This window comes from Schistocerca piceifrons, chromosome 4, assembly GCF_021461385.2.
Source record: "Schistocerca piceifrons isolate TAMUIC-IGC-003096 chromosome 4, iqSchPice1.1, whole genome shotgun sequence".
In the NCBI taxonomy this organism is placed as follows: Eukaryota; Metazoa; Arthropoda; class Insecta; order Orthoptera; family Acrididae; genus Schistocerca; species Schistocerca piceifrons.
The window spans coordinates 354,592,526-354,615,352 of record NC_060141.1 but is presented as its reverse complement, the minus strand read 5'-3'; the positions used below and the strand labels follow the sequence as shown (position 1 = coordinate 354,615,352).

The 22,827-nt window shown below is 46.0% G+C and overlaps 1 protein-coding gene and 1 pseudogene across 2 annotated transcripts in view; both read right to left on the bottom strand.

Moving 5' to 3' along the window:
- LOC124796347 (laminin subunit gamma-1) overlaps window positions 1-22,827 on the bottom strand; it is a 1,176,638-nt gene that overhangs the window by 235,655 nt on the left and 918,156 nt on the right. The gene's annotated exons all lie outside the window — the stretch shown is intronic.
- Window positions 2,478-2,595, bottom strand: LOC124796672 (annotated as a pseudogene).

Here is a 22,827-nt window from a genome sequence, read left to right as displayed (position 1 = left end):
CCATAATACACTTTAAGAGTATCTATCATCCTCTTTGATGTGAGACAGCTGTGTTCACCAGTGCCCTTTCCAACTCCCAACTTTGTTATTGTTTTTAAGATACGGAGCAGAGTAACAGTTCTGTAAAACCAAAGAGTATATATCACAGCTTTAACGGAATCTTCCGTCGGTACTTGGTAGAACAACATTATAATAAATGAAAACCATTTTGCTTTTGTTCTACAATATTACTTTTATTGTTTGAAGATGGCCTTGTAAGCCGAAAACCGGTTAACAATAAAAGTAATATTGTAGAACAAAAGCAAACTGGCGCTTTTAATTTATTATCACAGCTTTCTGCATGTATCCCGTGCAAGTTACATTAAAGTAATCTATGGAAACGTTGTTCACGGAGCAAGTACTGAACTGTTGCTTCAAAAAATGGGTGTGACAGGAAGATCGCATCACATGCGTAATTATTATTCAGATATTTTGTACGCGAATTAATGATAGAAACTTTGGGATCTTATTGTCCATGGGATCTACGAATAAATAAAAAAATAAATTGAAAACTAACATTTTCGGTCAATCACATGCATGTACCACGTTATAGCGCACGATAGGAATCTCATTCTAGAATTCAGCTATTCTTATAAATCACTTATTTGTAGTATAGTAATATAGCATTATTTGAAGTTATGTACAGATTCGAAAAATATTGCAACAAAGTGTGCACTTGCTGAGGTTCATATTACTGCCGAACAGTCAAGATTGTAAAGGTATTTTTTATTCCAGTGTAACGATAATGTTCGCCTTCGTAGCTGAGCTGTCGGTGCGGCTGAATGCTATGCGGAAAACCCGGGTTCTATTCTCGGTAAGCCACGGGTTTTTCCGTGGTGGGAGGACTAGGTCGGGATGCACTCAGCCTCGTGCGGCCAGCTGAGCAGCTACTCGACCGATTAGTGGCGGTTCCAAGGTCAGGAAACACGACGACGACCGAGAGAACGCTGTGTCCGTGCCCCGCCACACCGCATCCAACGGCGCCACGCGCGGAGAATGAGACGGTGGCCGCTCGGGCTCAATTGGCCCGTCTTGGGGCAGAAGGCAGAACTTGACCTTTCCTACCACTCTTATAACGATAAAAATGTGTTGCTTTAATCATTGAGTGAAAATATTAAGGTGAAATAAAAAACTAAACTCCGCCCGAACAGACCACGAAGGCCCAACTGTACTGACCGGCCACCATGTCATCCTCAGCCAACAGCCGTCACTGGATGCGGATATGGAGGGGCATGTGGTCAGCACACCGCTCTCCCGGCCGTATGTCTGTTTACGAGATTTTCGGTCAAACGGAAATACAAAATTTATTTGCGCCTTTACAGATTTAAAGCTACTGTTGAGCCTAACTAAAATCTTATGTAAGCCCGCCTGGTTAACCATGCGGTCTAACGCACGGCTTTCCGGACTGGGGAGGAGCGCCTGGTCCCCGGCACAAATCCGCCCGGCGGACTTGTGTCGTGTCCGGTGGGCCGGCCAGTCTGTGTATGGTTTTTAGGCGGTTTTCCAGCTGCCTCGGTGAATGCGGGCTGGTTCCCCTTATTCCGCCTCCACTACACTATGTCGGCGATTGCTGCGCAAACAAGTTCTCCACGTACGCATACACCACCATTACTCTATCATGCAAACACAGTTGTTACACTCGTCTGGTGTGAGACGTTCTCTGGGGGGAGGGGGGGGGGGGTGTCCACCGGGGACCGAACCGCGCAATTACCCTGAAAGAGTGGTTCGGTGTGGGGCGGCGGAGGTGTGGACTGCGGTAGTCGTCGTGGGGTTGTGGACCACTGCGGCTGCGGCGGGGACGGAGCCTCTCCGTCGTTTCTAGGCCTCCGGTTAACATACGATACAATACTAAATCTTATGTAAACAAAAGAGTGTCCGTATTGGCGCAATCAGTGAGCAGACTGTTCTACACAGTAGCAAAACGTTTGCTTACAATACTCGTACCTTACCGAAAAAGGAAATGTCAACATTTTCAATATCTGTTGCGTATCAGGATCTTGACTAAACCCAAAAATAAAAAGAAAGTAGAACTGTTGGGACAAAAACCTTACTTTTCTATCCTTATCGTAGCATCCAAGTCCTTAACATAAAAAAATTAGAAATAGTGCTGTTTGTAGTGCGATACGTGTGTGGCAGTGATGAAAGTGTCTTTAGTTAACAGATATCGCAAAATTACTTGTACTTTAATAAGTGCTGGCGTGCCATCTCGCATACGTGTATTAGATTTTTCTATAAAGCACTCCGTCTTCAGGCCACAAGTGGCCCATCGGGACCATCCGACCGCCGTGTCATCCTCAGTTGAGGATACGGATAGGAGGGGCGTGTGGTCAGCACACCGCTCTCCCGGTCGTTACGATGGTTTTCTTTGACCGGAGCCGCTACTATTCGGTCCAGTAGCTCCTCAATTGGCATCACGAGGCTGAGTGCACCCCGAAAAATGGCAACAGCACATGGCGGCCCGGATGGTAAACCATCCAAGTGCCGGCCACGCCCGACAGCGCTTAACTGCGGTGATCTGATGGGAACCGGTGTATCCACTGCGGCAAGGCCGTTGCCCAGATTTTTCTATAAGAGCTAGAAACATAGCCTTTTTTTTGTCATCAGTCTACTGAATGGTTTGATGCGGCCCGCCACGAATTCCTTTCCTGTGCTAACCTCTTCATCTCAGAGTAGCACTTGCAACCTACGTCCTCAATTATTTGCTTGACGTATTCCAATCTCTGTCTTCCTCTACAGTTTTTGCCCTCTACAGCTCCCTCTAGTACCATGGAAGTCATTCCCTCATGCCTTAGCAGATGTCCTATCGTCCTGTCCCTTCTCCTTATCAGTGTTTTCCACATATTCCTTTCCTCTCCGATTCTGCGTAGAACCTCCTCAGTCCATACCTTATCAGTCCACCTAATTTTCAACATTCGTCTATAGCACCACATCTCAAATGCTTCGATTCTCTTCTGTTCCGGTTTTCCCACAGTCCATGTTTCACTACCATACAGTGCTGTACTCCAGACGTACATCCTCAGAAATTTCTTCCTCAAATTAAGGCCGGTATTTGATATTAGTAGACTTCTCTTGGCCAGAAATGCCTTTTTTGCCATAGCGAGTCTGATTTTGATGTCCTCCTTGCTCCGTCCGTCATTGGTTATTTTACTGCCTAGGTAGCAGAATTCCTTAACTTCAATAACTTCGTGACCATCAATCCTGATGTTAAGTTTCTCGCTGTTCTCATTTCTACTACTTCTCATTACCTTCGTCTTTCTCCGATTTACTCTCAAACCATACTGTGTACTCATTAGACTGTTCATTCCGTTCAGCAGATCATTTAATTCTTCTTCACTTTCACTCAGGATAGCAATGTCATCAGCGAATCGTATCATTGATATCCTTTCACCTCGTATTTTAATTCCACTCCTGAACCTTTCTTTTATTACCATCATTGCTTCCTCGATGTACAGATTGAAGAGTAGCGGCGAAAGGCTACAGCCTTGTCTTACACCCTTCTTAATACGAGCACTTCGTTCTTGATCGTCCACTCTTATTATTCCCTCTTGGTTGTTGTACATATTGTATATGACCCGTCTCTCCCTATAGCTTACCCCTACTTTTTTCAGAATCTCTAACAGCTTGCACCATTTTATATTGTCGAACGCTTTTTCCAGGTCGACAAATCCTATGAAAGTGTTTTGATTTTTCTTTAGCCTTGCTTCCATTATTAGCCGTAATGTCAGAATTGCCTCTCTCGTCCCTTTACTTTTCCTAAAGCCAAACTGATCGTCACCTAGCGCATTCTCAATTTTCTTTTCCATTCATCTGTATATTATTCTTGTAAGCAGCTTCGATGCATGAGCTGCTAAGCTGATTGTGCGATAATTCTCGCAGTTGTCAGCTCTTGCCGTCTTCGGAATTGTGTGGATGATGCTTTTCCGAAAGTCAGATGGTATGTCGCCAGACTCATATATTCTACACACCAACGTGAATAGTCGTTTTGTTGCCACTTCCCCCAATGATTTTAGAAATTCTGATGGAATGTTATCTATCCCTTCTGCCTTATTTGACCGTAAGTCCTCCAAAGCTCTTTTAAATTCAGATTCTAATACTGGGTCCCCTATCTCTTCTAAATCGACACCTGTTTCTTCTTCTATCACATCCGCCAAATCTTCACCCTCATAGAGGCTTTCAATGTATTCTTTCCACCTACCTGCTCTCTCCTCTGCATTTAACAGTCGAATTCCCGTTGCACTCTTAATGTTACCACCGTTGCTTTTAATGTCACCGAAGGTTGTTTTGACTTTCCTGTATGCTGAGTCTGTCCTTCCGACAATCATATCTTTTTCGATGTCTTCACATTTTTCCTGCAGCCATTTCGTCTTAGCTTCCCTGCACTTCCTATTTATTTTATTCCTCAGCGACTTGTATTTCTGTATTCCTGATTTTCCCGGAACATGTTTGTACTTCCTCCTTTCATCAATCAACTGAAGTATTTCTTCTGTTACCCATGGTTTCTTCGCAGCTACCTTCTTTATACCTATGTTTTCCTTCCCAACTTCTGTGATGGCCCTTTTTAGAGATGTCCATTCCTCTTCAACTGTACTGCCTACTGCGCTATTCCTTACTGCTGTATCTATAGCGATAGAGAACTTCAAACGTATCTCGTCATCCCTTAGTACTTCCGTATCCCACTTCTTTGCGTATTGCATCTTCCTGACTAATATCTTGAACTTCAGCCTACTCTTCATCACTACTATATTGTGATCTAAGTCTATATCTGCTCCTGGGTACGCCTTACAATCCAGTATCTGATTTCGGAATCTCTGTCTGGCCATGATGTAATCTAATTGAAATCTTCACGTATCTCCCGGCCTTTTCCAAGTATACCTCCTCCTATTGTGATTCTTGAACAGGGTATTCGCTATTACTAGCTGAATCTTGTTACATAACTCAATTAGCCTTTCTCCTCTTTCATTCCTTGTCCCAAGCCCATATTCTCCTGTAACCTTTTCTTCTACTCCTTCCCCTACAACTGCATTCCAGTCGCCCATGACTATTAGATTTTCGTCCCCATTTACATACTGCATTACCCTTTCAATATCCTCATACACTTTCTCTATCTGTTCATCTTCAGCTTGCGACGTCGGCATGTATACCTGAACTATCGTTGTCGGTGTTGGTCTGCTGTCGATCCTGATTAGAACAACCCGGTCACTGAACTGTTCACAGTAACACACCCTCTGCCCTACCTTCCTATTCATAACGAATCTTACACCTGTTATACCATTTTCTGCTGCTGTTGATATTACCCGATACTCATCTGACCAGAAATCCTTGTCTTCCTTCCACTTCACTTCACTGACCCCTACTATATCTAGATTGAGCCTTTGCATTTCCCTTTTCAGATTTTCTAGTTTCCCTACCACGTTCAAGCTTCTGACATTTCACGCCCCGACTCGTAGAACGTTATCCCTTCGTTGATTATTCAATCTTTTTCTCACGGTAACCTCCCCCTTGGCAGTCCCCTCCCGGAGATCCGAATGGGGGACTATTCCGGAATCTTTTGCCAATGGAGAGATAATCATGACACTTCTTCAATTACAGGCCACATGTCCTGTGGATACACGTTACGTGTCTTTAATGCAGTGGTTTCCCTTGCCTTCTGCATCCTCATGTCGTTGATCATTGCTGATTCTTCCGCCTTTAGGGGCAATTTCCCACCCCTAGGACAAGAGAGTGCCCTGAACCTCTATCCGCTCCTCCGTCCTCTTTGACAAGGCCGTTGGCAGAATGAGGCTGACTTCTTATGCCGGAAGTCTTCTGCCGCCAATGCTGATTATTTATCAAAATTTAGGCAGTGGCGGGGATCGAACCCGGGACCGATGCATTTTTTGATTATGAGTCAAGGACGCTACCCCTAGACCACGGGTATAACTCTAGAGGAATTAAAATTCGAATTTACTTGTTCGAAAATTATTTTAGTACTCGGTAGAAATCCCCTTTATTAGCCTATTGGGTATCTTCAAACCATTTCATTTCTCTACCCAATATTTGTGCATCCGTTTTCTCTTTGTCAGCGTCAACATAAGCTCTTCGGCTAAAAAAAACGGCCCAACCATGTTAACTCCCCTACGAATAGGAGAGAAGTTAGTTTCACTCCAAGCGTACTGGTAGTGGTTTGTTGGACGCACGAGTAGTTCATACCTGTGGAAACCAAGCTTACGCATAGGCGCTGGGCGACAGTACAGAATGAAATTTTGATGCAACGAAAGTAAAGCACCTAGGAGACGTTGTCGGATGTTAATGTAACTTCTTGAACCTATACACCACTGGCAGGTATGTAAATGATTATAGATTTGCAAATCTCTATGACAGGCAAAAGGGCCACTAGAGCGTACCAGTGTGTTTAGTGTTGCTGCCACGCCTGCGAGGATATATAACGGACGTGAGCAGCGTCAGATATTGAGTGAGCACTGTGAAGGACACGAGGATACCACTTATTCGTGTGAGACAGCGTTATGAGCAACAGAGAGGATTTTAAGGTGGCCTCATTGTGGGCGTCCATTTTGCAAGCTCATAGAATCGTGCAATATCCTCATCCGATTAGCGTAGTGTCTTTCCCTCCGTAATTACTACACCATCAACTACTCAGTTGTAACCTCTTTCTTGCATGATCCCTCACCTATTACATGAATGCAGCCACTTCTGTCTCCATCTCACAGTCAATAAATGTAATGACGTTAACAGCAAACCGTACCGGCCGCTTGCAACAGGAAATTTTCTGCGATCGCTTGTTATGTGAGACACACACGCATCTCTTTGAACTGGAATGCAGCTGTACTTACCTGTTCACGTGACCGAGTTAGTTCTCGTTTTGCCTGTGTTTACGGTTCGCCCTGCCGAGTTCTACACGAGAGAGCTAACAACTTCGCAGCTCGCAAGGCAACAACAAGCTGCAGCAACAAGGCTTCTATTATTGTTTCAGTCATCAAGGTTTTTATGCCACTCGCCAGTGCCGTTGCTGTCCACCTATCTTCATTTCCCCTCACAGTACAATTACATCTGTTATGTGCAGGCTACCTTGAGGCGTGTGGCAATAATACTTCTGGTGCTATTATCGTAAGGTTATAGCCTAATCGATTTACTTAGAAATAATTTTTATAGGTAAATATACATAATTCGAAAAGTTTAAGATCACGTGGAAATGGAAACTGCAGTGACCAACCAGGCAATTGTATGATAATACACCTCTTCTGAAAGCCCTCATTCTCCTTTATTAGTTAACATTTTACATTTTCCAAAAATTTATTGATAATCAAAATTCTCGTCCTCCAGAATGTTGTAATCTTAAGTAATGTTATTTGGTTCAAATGGCTCTGAGCACTATGGGACTTAACTTCTGAGGTCATTAGTCCCCTAGAACTTAGAACTACTTAAACCTAACTAACCTAAGGACATTACACACATCCATGCCCGAGGCAGGATTCGAACCTGCGACTGTAGCGGTCGCGCGGTTCCAGACTGAAGCACCTAGAACAGCTCGGCCACCCCGGCCGGCTGAGAAATGTTATTTCCAAAATTCAGTACCATAGTCTTACATCTATAATTTTCCAAATTCTGAAAATGCCCACTTTCATGGGGAAAACGTGTCAATTTGTCAGTTCTTCGATGTAGAAAATTTCACGTTTTAGCTGGTTTTTGTGGAGCTCGGGAATAGCCGCGAAAGTAGAAATTGTTCACGCTAAATAGTACCCGCTGTCCAATCCATAGTTAAACATACTTGCTCTTGACTCATTTGAATTTCAAGACCACTAGATTTGCTAGCTTTGCTACTATAAAGGAAAAATATGACAAGAAATGATGTTTGTTTTTCGTATACACTTCTATAAATAGATGTGCAGGACAATGCTTCCGTCAGTCAGCGGTCAGTATGCAAATTATGAACATCTACGCAAGTATCTTTATGAACCTTTCTGAGCCCATAGTTGGTCTTCATGAATACGTAGCCATTGTCTCAGTCAGTCTGTGGTTTGAGGATGATATTGTTCAACAAAAGTGTGCCACTGTTAAGATATGTGAAGTGTACGTTGGTAGTGGAATGTGATATGCGAAATTTAGTATCCAACAGTGATTCGGACACCCAGCAAAGTTCGAGTATCGATATGGAGCTCATGTCAACGGCACTCGGGCTTCATAATTGGGCCACAGCTAGTTACCACAAGGAGCGCCACCGCAGCGGCAAGAAGGTGCGCCAACGCGGGTGTGCCAGTGAATACCGTGGTAATTACTTGCGTCAGTCTCTCGCTAGTTCACGAAGTACGCGCCTTTTAGCAGTAGAGTTTTGACCTTGCCTGTGTAACATTTCGATACGGATTCCTCTGAGGACTCTTGTTACTCGCTCAAGACTACTCTGGACTTGCTTTTGGATACCGTTCACTTCGTGAACTCCACAGTCTTGAACCTCAGCAATCTCTTGTTTGTTCCACTTCCACCGGTCTCTGCGTTACCGCCAGCTCATGTAGTCATAAACAGTGTTTCACCTAAGCAGAGTAGGATAGACAATGGACTACACTGCGCAAAAAAACTAAAGGATAACTTTTTTCGTAACCAATTAATCGTCTCCCACTGTGATGTATAGGTTTGAATTTTGACTCATTAAACACAACACTGTAGACACAGTTCAGAAGCTCCGGTGAGGTGCGAGGTGTGTTAATGATATCACTTTGGCACCGAATTTCACTGCAATTCTGCCCAACGCCATCGCGGACTTATTCAATGATGAGAAGGCCGTCACAGCCCATCTTACCCACTTTTCACCCCTTCTTTTTCCGTCTCTGCGATGGAAGTCAGAATCGTAACACCCAGCAATGAAATCACGCGGATTTCTTATTGGTGGCCGAGGAAAACACTTCGTATACGGTCCCGCTCAGAATCGACACAAACAATGTCTAAGGGGCTGGCATAACGGGCGTCCTTTCCAAGGGGCGTTGATTCCAACACATCTCGCGGTCCAAAACGACAGTTCACAGTGTGATGCCCAATTGGAAGATGTTCTTGACAACCTTTGACACTGCTGGCCCCTTTGACGTTTCAACACTTCTGGGGGCTAAGTCCCCCCTGAAAGTGATCTGCCGGTCGGTGTGGCCGAGCGATTCTAGGTGCTTCAGTCTGGAACCGCGCGACCACTACGGTCGCAGGTTCGAATCCTGCCTCGGGCATGGACGTGTGTGATGTCCTTAGGTTAGTTAGGTTCAAGTAGTTCTAAGTTCTAGGGGACTGATGACCTCAGATGTTGAGTCTCATAGTGCTCAGAGCCATTTGAACCATTTGAAAGTGATCTGTCTCCTTTGGAGTACAGCGCGACCGCATTTTTTGCTCTCCTGTATAGGCTGCAACCACTACGAACCGTTCAAACAATTAAACGAAATCTGAAAGTGATCCGAAGCAGCAAAGGGTACGTATACTTTTTGAACCCTCCTGTTTTCGGTCCTCCTGAGGCGTGATCACGTGGGACGGCAATATTAAAATGTGCGTAAATAAAATGGCAAAGGCACCCTCTACGATCATCCAGTTCGGCAACACCCTCGGTGCCACCCACGCAACTTTGTTGAGGATGTTACAAATGTACCTGTCAGAAATTTCGCCACAAATTCAACCTGGAGGCTCCTGTAGCGCCTGAAAGTAGGCAAACCCGACCCAAAGAATACCGAGGGTTTGGTTAACCCTCAGGCGCTACAGCAGCCGCCATGCACAGATAGTCCCAGTCTTCAAGAAGGGTCGTCGAGCAGATGCGCAAAACTATAGACCTATATCTCTTACGTCGATCTCTTGTAGAATTTTAGAACATGTTTTTTGCTCGCGTATCATGTCATTTCTGGAAACCCAGAATCTACTATGTAGGAATCAACATGGATTCCGGAAACAGCGATCGTGTGAGACCCAACTCGCCTTATTTGTTCATGAGACCCAGAAAATATTAGATACAGGCTCCCAGGTAGATGCTATTTTTCTTGACTTCCGGAAGGCGTTCGATACAGTTCCGCACTGTCGCCTGATAAGCAAAGTAAGAGCCTACGGAATATCAGACCAGCTGTGTGGCTGGATTGAGGAGTTTTTGGCAAACAGAACACAGCATGTTGTTATCAATGGAGAGACGTCTACAGACGTTAAAGTAACCTCTGGCGTGCCACAGGGGAGTGTTATGGGACCATTGCTTTTCACAATATATATAAATGACTTAGTAGATAGTGTCGGAAGTTCCATGCGGCTTTTCGCGGATGATGCTGTAGTATACAGAGAAGTTGCTGCATTAGAAAATTGTAGCGAAATACAGGAAGATCTGCAGCGGATAGGCACTTGGTGCAGGGAGTGGCAACTGACCCTTAACATAGACAAATGTAATGTATTGCGAATACATAGAAAGAAGGATCCTTTATTGTATGATTATATGATAGCGGAACAAACACTGGTAGCAGTTACTTCTGTAAAATATCTGGGAGTATGCGTACGGAACGATTTGAAGTGGAATGATCATATAAAACTAATTGTTGGTAAGGCGGGTACCAGGTTGAGATTCATTGGGAGAGTGCTTAGAAAATGTAGTCCATCAACAAAGGAGGTGGCTTACAAAACACTCGTTCGACCTATACTTGAGTATTGCTCATCAGTGTGGGATCCGTACCAGGTCGGGTTGACGGAGGAGATAGAGAAGATCCAAAGAAGAGCGGCGCGTTTCGTCACTGGGTTATTTGGTAACCGTGATAGCGTTACGGAGATGTTTAATAAACTCAAGTGGCAGACTCTGCAAGAGAGGCGCTCTGCATCGCGGTGTAGCTTGCTCGCCAGGTTTCGAGAGGGTGCGTTTCTGGATGAGGTATCGAATATATTGCTTCCCCCTACTTATACTTCCCGAGGAGATCACGAATGTAAAATTAGAGAGATTAGAGCGCGCACGGAGGCTTTCAGACAGTCGTTCTTCCCGCGAACCATACGCGACTGGAACAGGAAAGGGAGGTAATGACAGTGGCACGTAAAGTGCCCTCCGCCACACACCGTTGGGTGGCTTGCGGAGTATCAATGTAGATGTAGATGTAGATGCTGATTTGGTGTCGGAATTATTGAAGGCACATTTGTAACTTGCTCAACAAAGGTTCGTAGGTGGTACAAAGAGCCTTGACGAACTGGGAGGGTTTGAGAGGGATGCTTTGCTGTTTTATTTTACACAAATGTCTATGTTCCACTCCCTTGTAAACACACAACGAAGGGCGAAAAATATGAGGAATGAAAAAACACAAGCACCATTTGCTGCTTCGAATAACGATCAGGTTCAATGAAGATGCAGCCCCACAATGTCCTTAGAGAAGGGTTTACAGCTCTTAGGGTGTCAACAGTGTCAAAAGTTATCAAGGAAGTCTTCCTGTTTGTCATCGCACTGTGAACTGTCGTTTCCGACCGCGAAATATGTGGGAATCTACGTCCGTGGGAAAGAAGTGGTCTCATTGACGCCATTTATGCCACTTCCTGAGGCGTCTTTGGGTCGATTCTGAGCTGCGGTGTGTGTGAAATGATTTCCTCGGCCACCCATAAGAAAACACTGATTGTTGCGCTGGATGTTGCGGTTCTGACCCCCATCAAAGTGACGTCAAAGGAACGGGTGAAATGTGGGTAGGATTGGCTGTGACAAGTTCAAATGACGTTGGGGAGAATTGTGGTGAAATTTGGTGTTAATGTGACATCATTAACACACCTTGCAGCTCACATAAACTTCTGAGCCATGGTCTTCTTCTTCTTTTTTTTTTTTTTTTTTTTTCGCACGTGTCGACACCTTGCGATTTGAAGCATCGCCGAGCCAAAGGGTGAAGACGCAGAGGGCCACGCTCTTGCACCATTGTAAATAAAGTTTGTAGGCATCTTTGCATCTTTGAATCAAATTCAAACTTATGCCTCAACATGGGAAGCAATTATGGGGTCTCGAAAAAGCGACACTTTAATTCTGTTGCGCAGTGTACACTGAGGCGACAAGTCTGGAATAACGACACGCACATATCCAGATGGCGGTAGTATAGCGTTCACAAGATGCATAAGGGCACTGCATTGGCGGAGCTGTCATTTGTAGACAGGTCATTCATGTGAAAATGTTTCCGACGTGATTATCGATGCACGATGGGTATTAACAGACTTTCAACGTGGAATGGTAGTTGGAGCTAGACGCATGGGACATTCCATTTCGGAAGTCGTTAGGGAAACAAAGTTCTGAGAGCCACAATGTCAAGCATGTGCCGAGAAGACCAAATTTCAGGCACTACCTCTCACCACAGACAACCCAGTGGCCGACGGCCTCCACTTAAAAAAGGGGCGCTTGCGTGGAACTGTCAATGCCGAAAGACAAGCAGCTCTGCGTGAAATAACTACAGAAATCAATTTGGGACGTATGACGAACGTATCCCTTAGGACAGTGTCGCGAAATTTGGCGTTAATGGGCTGTGGCAGCAGACGACCGACACGAGTGCCTTTGCTAACAGCAGGATATCGCCTGCAGCGGCTCTGATGGGCTCATTGGACCCTACATGACTGGATAACAGTGACTGGTCAGATGAGTCCTGATTTCAGTTGGTGAGAGCTGATGAAAATGTTGGATTGTGTCGTAGACCCCATGAAGCCATCGACTAAGTTGTCAAAAGGCTCTTCTGCAAGGTGGTAGTGGCACCACACTGGTGTTGGCTGTGTTTACATGGCATGGTCTGGGTCGTCTGGTCCAACTGAACCAATCATTGGATATCTTCGGTTACTTGGAGACCACATGCATCCATTCATGGACTTCATGTTCCCAAAACAATGATGAAACTGTTACAGGGCCACAACTGTTCGCGATTGGTTTAAAGAACATTCTGGATTATTCGAGCGAATGACTTGACACGCAGATCTCCTGATATGAATCCCATCGAACATTTGCGGGACATAATCAAGGGGTCACTTTGTGCAGAAAATCCTGCACCGGTAACATTTTCGCAATAAACGAAGCATGGCTCAATAGTTTTGCACGAGACTTGGGGTACAACGACTTTTTGAGTCCACGCCACGTCGATTTTCTGCATTTCGCCGGGCAAAAGGAGGTTTGACACGATATTAGGAGGTATCCCACGACTTTTGTCTCCTCACAGTATATAAATTCATTAGTAAATCTACGATAATGTTGGAAGCTGAAGAAATGAATTAAAGTTTGTGCTGCGGACGGGACTCAAACCCGAGTTTTCTTGCTGACCATTACACCACCGCATCACTATAGTCAACATTGGTACACGAACTACCCAAGTCGAATGCCCTCCGCAACACAAACTTCAATTCATATCTCCAGCTTATTTTCCCCCTACACAGTCATTGTTAAAGGCTGATCATCGGAATGTTTCCGATATGAATAATGTGAGAATATTTGGAGTTTACTTCTATAGTGTTGTGGATGTTTTTGCAATCACTTTTTTAAGTAAATAAATACAGAAAGAGTGACGACTTGAAGAGCAGAGACACAAGGCCACAAAACACAGGACAGTAGTCTTACGCTATGGATCCGTTCAGCATCCCTGAGGCAGATTCTTTCTGCTATGCTGCTGCTCCCTGTCGATGGACCCTCTAGATGTCTCCACGAACTGTTTGTCTCGGCAGCCAAGGAATGGAGGAAAGGACTTCATGGAGAAATAGCTTAGTCACACCTAGGTAGCAAATTATGCAAGATATCTTCTGTCAAGTTTGGAAAATGCGTGAAAGAGGGCGCTGACAGTTAATACAAAGAAAGGTTCTGGGTTTCAGTCTAAGTCTGGCACACAGTTTTAATCTACCATGAAGTGTCAAAACAGCGTGCTCTCCGCTGCAGACTGAGAAGTTCATTCCGGAATCAAAATTTGCTCTTTGAAATGGTGCACATACTTATTTGACAGAAAAATAAGCATGCCTGGACATAAATGGAGATGCTAACCATGCCTGCTGGTTGCGGCGTTATATTTGAATACGAACGGCATCTGTGCAGTACCCTCGACAAGTTGCAGGTGTCAGTTGTGATCATCACATTGTTCTGTATAGCTGAGTGAATCATGTCGGAGCTAAGTGAAGTCTAGCGTGGGTAAATTATTTGTGCTCGTATGGCGGGTGTTTCCATAACAGAGGTAGCCGAAGTGCTCGGTGTTTCAAGAGGCACCAGTCGAAGATTTATACCGCATACAGGGAAAACGAAAAAGCATCATCTGCTACGTCACGACCCGGACGTAAGTGTGTGTTGAGTGATGGAGACAGGCAATCATTGAAGAGGAATATGAAGACAAATCAGAGGACGACAACTGCAAAACTCACTGCAGAAATAAATACCACACTCGCAAATCACGTCAGCACCAAAGCAGGGAATTCCAGGGCGTCAGCGATGCAGATGCCCATAAGAGAAAAATATGGTGTCGAGGCTATAAACCTGGAATATGGAGGTTTACTTTGGAGAGAAGGTGCTATCCACCTCCATCATCGTTACCTGAACTTGCCACTGTTTTGCAGGAAGAATGTCATAAGATCCCTTGAGCACCATACGTGATCTGTATTTAGCCATTCGGAGACGACTGGAAGCTGTTTTGAATGCCAACGGGTTACCTACCCCTTATTAGCGATGGCAATGTGTTGTGGTTTGGGTGTTTCATAATTCTGTCCACTTCCTGTACGTCGCTGCAGCGGGTGTGTTGAGACAAAGTACCGAGTGGCCGGACCTTCCAGTGTCCACAGGCACCACAGAAACCGTGGGCCGGCGGTGAGTGTGATGGCGATTAACCTGCCAGACGTGACAAGCCGCCACGGGCAAAAGAGAACAAATGGGAGCCGCGAGGGCGCCGTCACAGACCCAGCCGTCGCCGCAAAAAACCTGTGGCGGCGTCAATTACCGGCGGCGGTGATTGGTGAGCCCAGCCCGCATAAGGATAAGCATCGCGCCGCTCGACACGCGACCTCGACAGCCAGACGTGCGACGGCGGCTGGGCGGCGCTGCTCGGCTGTGTGGGCCAACTCTCAGACATACTGAGGATGGGCAACGAGGCAGAAACACACTGCTACCGCGCAGATACGAGGAAGACTTGGTGAACTTTTTAATAACGAAATACACTTCTGGCCATTAAAATTGCTACACCAAGAAGTAATGCAGATTATAAATGGGTATTCATTGGACAAATATATTATACTAGAACAGACATGTGATTACATTTTCACGCAATTTGGTGCATAGATCCTGAGAAATCCGTACCCAGAACAACCACCTCTGGCCGTAATAACGGCGTTCATATGCCTGGGCATTGAGTCAAACAGAGCTTGGATGGCGTGTACAGGTACAGCTGCCAATGCAGCTTCAACACAGTACCACAGTTCATCAAGAGTAGTGACTGGCGTATTGTGACGAGCCAGTAGCTCGGCCACCATTGACCAGACGTTTTCAATTGGTGAGAGATCTGGGGAATGTGCTGGCCAGCGCAGCAATCGAACATTTCCTGTATCCAGAAAGGTCCGTACAGGACCTGCAACACGCTTTCGTACATTATCCTGCTGAAATGTAGGGTTTCGCAGGGATCGAATGAAGGGTAGAGCCACGGGTCGTAACACATCTGAAATGTAACGTCCACTGTTCAAAGTTCCGTCAGTGCGAACAAGAGGTGACCGAGACGTGTAACCAATGGCACCCCATACCATCACGCCGGGTGATACGCCTGTATGGCGATGACGAATACACGCTTCCAATGTGCGTTCACCTGTCTGTGATGGAGCGTCAAGAATAGCCGTAGCCATGGTCTCCGAGCTGATAGTCCATGCTGCTGCAAACGTTGTCGAACTGTTCGTACAAATGGTTTTTGTCTTGCAAGCGTTCCCATCTGTTGACTCAGGGATCGAGACGTGGCTGCACGATCCGTTACAGCCATGCAGATAAGATGCCCGTCATCTCGACTGCTAGTGATACGAGGCCATTGGGATCCAGCACGGCGTTCCGTATTACCCTCCTGAACCCACGGATTCCATATTCTGTTCACAGTCATTGGATCTCGACCAACGCGAGCAGCATTATCGCTATACGATAAACCGCTATCGCGATAGGCTACAATCCGACCTTTATCAAAGTCGGAAAAGTGATGGTACGTATTTTTCCTCCTTACACGCGGCATCACAACAACGTTTCACCAGGCAACGCCGGTCAACTACTGTTTGTGTATGCCGGCCGCGGTGGCCGTGCGGTTCTAGGCGCTGCAGTCCGGAACCGCAGGACTGCTACGGTCGCAGGTTCGAATCCTGCCTCGGGCATGGATGTATGTGATGTCCTTAGGTTAGTTAGGTTTATGTAGTTCTAAGTTCTTGGGGACTGATGACCTAAGATGTTAAGTCCCATAGTGCTCAGAGCCATTTTTGTTTGTGTACGAGAAATCGGTTGGAAACTTTCTTCATGTCAGCACGTTGTAGGTGTCGCCACCGGTGCCAAACTTGTGTGAATGCTCTGAAAAGCTAATCATTTGCATATCACAGCACGTCACACATGTCGGTTAAATTTCGCGTCTGTAGCACGTCATCTTCGTGGTGTAGCAATTTTAATGGCCAGTAGTGTAACTGAGGCGGGATACAGATAAGCGAGAGCCCTAAAAATAATATCTACATCTGTAGTCGTTTGTGGTTTGTGGCGGAGGGTACTTTGCGTGACACAGTCACTTCCCCCTCCTTTTCTGTCCCAGTCGTGACTGGTGCGTCGAAAGAGTGATTGCTGTCAAGTCTGAGTGTGAGCTAGAATTTTCCTAATTTACCTTCGCGGTCCTTTTGGAGACATACGTAGAATGAAGTAATTTATTGAGGTAGGAGGTGAGTTCAGTTCGGGTAGTTCAGTTGGTAGTGCACTTGCCCGCGAAAAGCAAAGGTGCTGGGTTCGAGTCCCGATCAGGCACACAGTTTTGGTCTGCCACGGGGTTTCATATCTGCGTACAATTCGCTGCAGAGTGAAAATTCATTCTGAAAAAGAAACTGATATATTGGTTTATTCTTATAAGAAAGTTACCTCAATGAATTTTAAAAGTAAACGACATGGTGATGCAGCACGCCTCTCTTGCTACGTCTGGCACTTCAGTTGACCGATTATCTCCGTGACGCTTTACACTTACTGACTGAACCTGTACCGAAACACGCTGATCTTTGGATCTCCTCTGTTTCCTCTATGAATTCCCAGACCATCAAGCAATATTGAAGTATTGGTCGAACGAGGGCTCTGGAGGTTACCTACTTTTTGAATAGACTACACTTCCTATGGCTTCTTCTAATGAATCTAAGTCTGCCATCTGCTTTATCTGCAATTAGTATTATGTGGTCGTTCCACTTTAAATCGCTCAGTACGCATACTCCCAAACATTTTGTGGATGTTATTGCTTCCATGACTGTTCGACAGTCGTGTGAGCATACAATAGTGGGTCTTTCCGAGTATTTATGCGCAGCACGTTACATTTGTTTATGTTGAGAGTCAACTGCCAGTCCCTGCACCAGACACCGATATTGTGCAGGCCTTCCTAAAATTCTTTTAATTTCTACCGCTACGACTTCCCTTTGTACAACAGCTCTATTTGCGAAAAGTGTCACGGAACTCGCGACCTTATCCACTATTTCATTATACGGTATACATGGTGATTCAGCAGCCCCTACCGATTCGTTTTATACAACCCGCGCTGCGTCTGTATCAGGAACAGTAACCAGACAGGCAACAATCGGATAATCGATACAAATTTCCCCTCAGAGCTTTGGGTGACTTTTCGCAAATAGAATCATAATGTAAAAAATACAAGTAAGTATTGGCCATGTGTTTCACGGTTCTTTTGGATCAAGATCTACCTTACGTCCGCATACTTATCCGAGTGTCTCCAGCCTTTCTTTATGTAATTAGCGCTGTAGTCATACAGGTTTTGGCGTCTCTAAGTTTATTCCCTTCATAGGAATTAACCTTTAGTAAATAGTACAGAGGTTATATGCCGGAAAGTTGTTACTTCCGCGCTTCTCATTTTGATATCTCCTGTTCATTTCGTTGTTTACTATGGCGAAACACAATTTATAAGTCAACGTTTCTGAATAATTTACGTAAGATTAAGTGCTCGAAACAGAATAAACCTACATATACATCAATACCTGTATGTGAACACGGCTAATTATAGAAAGAAAGACGGGAGACACTTGGATAAGTATGGCAGAAGTAAAGTATATCTTGATCAAAAAATACCAAGTAACTCATGGCTTTTCACAGTATGAATCCGTTTGCCAACAGTGGCCAAAGCTCTGAGACAGAATTTATGTCTCTTACATGGCTATCGCCTGTCTAGATACTGTTCCTGATACATACATAGGGGGGGGGGGGGGGGTTGCATAGAACGAATCGTTAGGGATAGCTGGATCAGCTTGTGTGCCGGCCGCGGTGGTCTAGCGGTTCTAGGCGCTCAGTCCGGAACCGCGCGACTGCTACGGTCGCAGGTTCGAATCATGCCTCGGGCATGGATGTGTGGGATGTCCTTAGGTTAGTTAGGTTTAAGTAGTTCTAAGTTCTAGGGGACTGATGACCACAGATGTTAAGTCCCATAGTGCTCAGAGCCATTTGAACCATTTGAACCATCAGCTTGTGTATTGTGAACACTAATGGTGCTATAACACTGTCTTGGGGAACGGTCGTAGCTACCTTTACATCTGAAGATTTGTATCCGTTGCGAATGCCATGTCGTGTTCTGTTTGTTAGGAACATCTCCATTCAGTCATCCAGCTTATCCAACACTCCGCATGCTCTCACATGGTTCATTAGGAGGCAGTGCGGGATTTTATCAAATGCCTTCGGGAAGGCAAGGAACAACCCGTTCTTAGACTTCCTCTGCCTTCTCTTGTGGACGAATAGAGCGAATATTTCCTCTGTACTACCGTGATCTGTGTCATGTTGAACACCCTGTACTTCACCTTAGTATTATCAAGTTTCATCGACGGTGTGTTGTGACTGAATATCTGGCAGCAGTTCATTCTACTTCGTTTATTATTTTGTGCATTTTAATTTTTCTCCGGTACAAGCATCCGTCGACTCAAGTTGTAAGTGCATTGACAGTAAATAGTGTAACTGTGAAAGTGACCTTTTATATTGCTGTAAATTACAGTATTTCAATTCTATGGAAGGGTGATATTCATAATATGCCTATGTCTGTGTCGGGAAAAACTACGGACGGAAAGTTTATGTGTCGTTCTTCCAACGCAGATGTAACGGGTACCGATTCTCTGCATACTGTAGGTACCGCTTCTGTGCATATTGCACTGTTATAGCCCTTTCTCAACTGCCGCACGAAAAATAATCAACGGAACTTTCTGTTGGATGCTGACGCGTCTTCCCGCTGGGTTAACACTGTATGAAACTACTGATATTACATACTTACCGAACAATCACTGGAAACAGCCTCATCCAAATATCTGGTTCAAATGGCTCTGAGCACTATGGGACTCAACTGCTGAGGTCATTAGTCCCCTAGAACTTAGAACTAGTTAAACCTAACTAACCTAAGGACATCACAAACATCCATGCCCGAGGCAGGATTCGAACCTGCGACCGTAGCGGTCTTGCGGTTCCAGACTGCAGCGCCTTTAACCGCACGGCCACTTCGGCCGGCCAAATATCTGGGAGTATGCCTACGGTTCTGTTTAAAGTAGAACGGCCACAGAAAACTAGTAATAGGAATGGACAGCAATTTATTGGAGGAGCAGCCGACCCACGAAGGAGGTATCTTATAGAACCCTACCCCTCGTTCTACCCATTCGTCATATCGCATCTCTGTCTGGGACTGGAACCCCTGCCAGGTGAATTGAGAGAAGTAGAGAAGAACGAAAGAATGGTAGTGCGTCACGAGATCTCCTCCAACACTAGCGGCAGTGGAGGAATTCGCACTGACACGGAGGCTGGACAAGGGTGGCAGCGTAACGGTACCACGTTTTCAGCCACACACACACTAAAGTGTCTTTGCGGAATACAGATCTAAATGTAAAAATAGCATTGTCCCTAGTTGCCGAATGATTAGCAAGGGAGTTGATGACAGGACATAATCGACGTGATCTTCATGTTTTCCTCTTCCTGCGTAATATATGTCTGGAAAAGAGGCGACATCTCTACCATTTTGGTAATTGCCAGTGCTATTTTGTTTTTAGCTTTGATCACAGAGTCTATAGTTGTGGAAACTCACGAACGGTTCGACAAATTGTAATAAAACTATTTTTCACCGACCATATTCGGCGAAACATCATCACAAAGATTAGTTTTTTTTTTTTTTAATAAGTTAAGTCTGTTATTGCACCGCAAATTCCCGCCGGCAGTTTGATAAACTTGTGACTGCCTTCATTTAGTGTTAAATACGACAGATGCGCTGGTTGACCGCTGGACAGTGATGAAGCCAGTATTCTGAAATCCAGTCACGCATAGGGAAGCCCTATGAACGGTATTTTTCTCGCTTTATTTAATTTTTTATTCGTGCTCGTGGGATCTCACGAGTCGAACTTCTGTGGATGCAATGGTTAATGACTTCACCATTAGTCATTTACTTTTTGATTAAGCAAGCTCCAAGATGAACATAACATTTTAAAACAAAACAATTTAGCCCCCTGCCCCCTCCCCCCCCCCCCCCACCCAAATATAACCCCGAACCATGTCGCAATCAGAGCCTTTGTAACTGACCAGCCAGGACATTATGACCACCTACCTAACAGCCCGTATATCCACTTTTGGAAGGATAACAGCGGCGACGCGTCGTGGCATGGAAATAATGAGGCCTAGGCAAGTCGCTGGAGGGAGCTGAAATCACAGCACACAAAAATCGCCTAAATCCCGTTCAACCACATCTCAGATGTGTTCAATCGTGTTCAGATCTGGCGAGCTGGGGGGGGGGGGGGAAGTGTTAGCTCGTCAACTGTAACTCTCCACTGTGTTCCTCGAACCACTCCATCATACTCCTAGCCTTGCGACATGACGCATTGTCTTACTGAAAACATGACCGTAGTGGAGGGGTGTACTTGGTCTGCAACCAGTGCAAATGAATTCCACTAGACCCAAGGATGGCCACGTGAATGCTGCCCAGAGCATAATGGAACCGCCGCAGTAAGGGTGTCAAGGACCTGTTCCCCTGTCCCTCCAACTGGCATGATGAAGAAGGTATCGAAATTCATCAGACAATGCAACGCTCTGCCACTGCGCCAACGTCCAGTGCCGATAGTAACATGCCATTTCAGTCGATGCCGATGTCGTGTTGTCAACATTGGCACATGTATGGGTCGTCGATTGCGGACGCCCATCGTTAGGAGTGTTCGGTGCACTGTGTGTTCAGACACACTTGTACTCTGTCCAGCATTGAAGTCTGATTTCAGTTCCGCCACAATTCTCCACCTGTCCTGTTTTACCAGTCTGTCCAGCCTACGATGTCCGACATTTGTAATGATGGGTGGCCGCCCAATCTCACGACGTCTGGACGTCGTTTCATCTTGGTTTCGTCACGTGTTGAAGACACTCACCACAGCTCTCCTCGAATACCCAGCAAATGGTGCAGTTCCCAAAATGCCAGTACCGAGCCTCCGGGCCATCACAATCAGTCCTCGGTCAAACTCGGATAGATGGCGTGTCCTTCCCATTCTACACACGTACAGCACGCTCACTGATACTGCACATACCGTGTCTGTGTCTGATTAACAGTCATTTCTCGCCAGGTGACGCTGCCATCTAAGCGCGGGGTAGCCGCGTGGTCTTAGGCGCCTTGTCACGGTTCGCGCAGCTCCCCCCGTCGGCGCTTCGATTCCTCCCTCGGGCATGGGATAGTGTGTGTTGACCTTTGCGTAATTTTGTTTAAGTTAGATTAAGTAGTGTGTAAGCCTAGGACCCGATGACCTCAGCGGTTTGGTCCCATAGGAACTTACTAGCACCACCACCGCCACCACCACCACCACGTTGCTATCGCCTGGACGGGTTTATGTCGATAGCAGGTCGGTAGCCATAATGTCCTGGGTGATCAGTGTAAGTTCATTGTGTAATAAGGGTTTTACGGAGAGCACTAGTGCAGACTCCCTGGGCACGGAAGACCCGCAAAGCCGAGGACCAACAGAGGCGGCGTGTTTTGATGCCATCCTGCGGGCTTGGATGGGTAACGTGGCGTGACGCACGCCACACCGACCTCCGGACGCCGCCCAGGGACAGAGCGCGCAGACGGGCGCGAGATTATCGATGCGGCAGCCGGCGCGCCCGTGGGGCCCAACACACACACACACACACACACACACACACACACAAACACACACACACGCACACACACAGAGGCAGCAGCGGCTGACGTGCCCGGCGCCTTCCCTGTGGGCGGCAGATGGGCCTCGCGATAAGCGAGGGACCGGTCCAGCCGGCCCGTGCGACGAACTCGATCGCGTAACACAACAGCTGTCCCTGTGTAAACAACAGCACGCTCCCATCTCTACCGCGGCCTGCAAGGGGCAGCGCTTCTCGCCGCTCTGTCCAAAGCTTCACTAATTCTTTCTTTCTTTCTTTCGCGTAAGCCATAGTACCGCAGCGAACGCAGGGTCGGCGTGGTTACAACGGATTTGACAGTGTTACTGTTAGGGATGACCGGATCCCCTTTGTGCCGCCACGCCGTACCCCCCAGGACGGAATCAGTGTACCCAACTGTCTAAGTGTAAATTCTGAAATAGTGCGGACGTGTTTCAGATGTCTGTGACGCGTGTAACTGAGGCGGAACGTGAGGACCAGCCTGCTATTCACCTAGC